We start from the raw sequence: 2,259 nt of genomic DNA on the forward strand, positions 1-2,259 counted from the left end.
GTACAAGATATCATTTTTAATTGTATACATAGGTGATCTTATGCGCACTAATCTTGCTTCATTATTATCTTCTGGCAGCATGTTATTACGCAGATTTTCAATAATAGGATTCATCCGAATTGGTTGTACTTCCTCATTTGCTGCAACAATTAATCCGTCATCAATTGTTTTGTTGAACAATTCTTCCACCCAAACTTGCTTTTGAAAATGCGAAAAAAATTAAAGCTACCAACTTGCTTAATGCATATGCCTTTTCGTTTTGGCTTTCTGAAACTTGTGCGAGTTCAAAATGCTCAAACTTTTCTGTGGCCTCTTTTAGCAGTTTCAAATACTTTTGCATAAAAAGTTCATGTGCGTCAAATGAGCCATTAAACTGATTTGAGACCTGCTGCGAATCAACATATGCGCGTAACTTAGTGATATTCATTTTATGTGCAATGTTCAATCCAGCAAGCAGCGCCTCGTATTCAGCTTCATTATTTGTAACATCAAAATTGAAACGCAATGCGTATGTATGCTCCTCGCCACTTGGGCTTGCTAAAACTAATCATGCGCGTGCGCCTTCTACGCATGATGCACCATCTGTAAATAAATACCACGTTTCCCCTTGCGCAGGTTTCAACTCTGTTCTTTCATGAAGTACTTTCAATTCGCCTGTCATCTCTGCAAGATAATCTGCGAGAACTTACCCCTTCACAGAAGTTCACGAAGGTAAGTTATTTCATAGGACCCCAACTCAATTTCCCATTTAGCAAGCCTTCCAGATATTTCAGGCTTATTTAGAACTTGTTTAACCGGCAAATCAGTTAAAACATGAATATGATGCCCTTGAAAGTACCTCCGCAATCTTCTTGAAGTTAAGAGCAGTGCGTAGACAAATTTCTCCATTGGCGCATAGTTAATTTCCCTTCCTATAAGTGCTTTACTTACAAAGTAAATTGGCTTTTATGTTTTTTCGCGTTCCGCAACCAATACTGATCCAAAATTTTCATTTGCAATTGAGACATATTTATTGGCGCAGTTAACGTAGGTAGTGTCACCAACAATTGCTTCATATCTTCAAATGCGCTGTCTGCTTCCACAGTCCACAAAATATTTTTCTGATTCAAACATCATTTAAGGGTTTTAAAGAAAGGCAGTTGTCGTTCCGCAGCCTTTGACAAGAATCTGGTCAAAGCCGTTAATTTGCCTGTTAAACTTTGCACTTCCTTTATTGTTTTTGGCGCATTCATATTTTCAGTTGTGGCTATCTTTTGGGATTAGCCTTAATGCCTTGCTCAGTAACGTAATATCCCAAAAATTTTCCCTATTTTTCACCAAAACTGCACTTTGATGGATTTAACTTCATATTAATTCTGCGCAGATTTTGGAATGTTTTCGCAATATTTTGCAACATTTGATCTTGCGCTTTGCTCTTGATTACTATACCATCTACATACGCTACAAGATTGCGCCCAATTTGACTTTCAAATGCGCTATCTATCAAGCGTTGATATGTAGCGCCAGCATTCTTAAGTCCAAACGACATCTTGATATAGCAATATATACCTTTGCCCGTATGAAACACGGTTTTATCTTCATCCTCTTCCGCCATTGGGATTTGATGATACCCTTTGCAAGCGTCCAGAAAGCACTTAAAAGGATATTCATTTAGCGATTCAATTTTCCAATCGATTTCTGGCAGCGGATAATTGTCTTTAGGACAAGCTTTATTGATATCTTTGAAATCAATGCACATCCGCCATGATCCATCAGGCTTTTTAACAAGCACTGGGTTCGCAACCCATGTTTGGTATTTTACTTCAAGCAGAATTTCTGCGTTAACCAACTTAGTCACTTCTCCGCATAACCATTTCATGCGATCTGGAGCCATGCCTCTGCGTTTCTGAATGATTGACTTTAACACTGGATTTGCATTAAGTCTATGTTCCGTAATTTTGCACGGAATACCAGTCATGTCTTGCCCCCACCACGCAAAGACATCCATATTTGGTATAAGCAATTGCACTAATTGTGTAACGACCCTGGATTTTTCCAACGTTTATTTATTAATAATTGTTATTATTAATACTTGTGATTAAACGAATGTATGTTATTACATTTACATGTTACCATGATTAAACGTACATGGCTTTTGAATGCCCGAAACGTCTTTGTGACACGCGTACATTACACGAATAATATTTTCAGATATTATTTACATTCATGATTAATTTTATTAATCATTTTAATTAACTAAGGTTACTAGTTGATTACTTG

This window comes from Rutidosis leptorrhynchoides, chromosome 4 (assembly GCF_046630445.1).
Source record: "Rutidosis leptorrhynchoides isolate AG116_Rl617_1_P2 chromosome 4, CSIRO_AGI_Rlap_v1, whole genome shotgun sequence".
In the NCBI taxonomy this organism is placed as follows: Eukaryota; Viridiplantae; Streptophyta; class Magnoliopsida; order Asterales; family Asteraceae; genus Rutidosis; species Rutidosis leptorrhynchoides.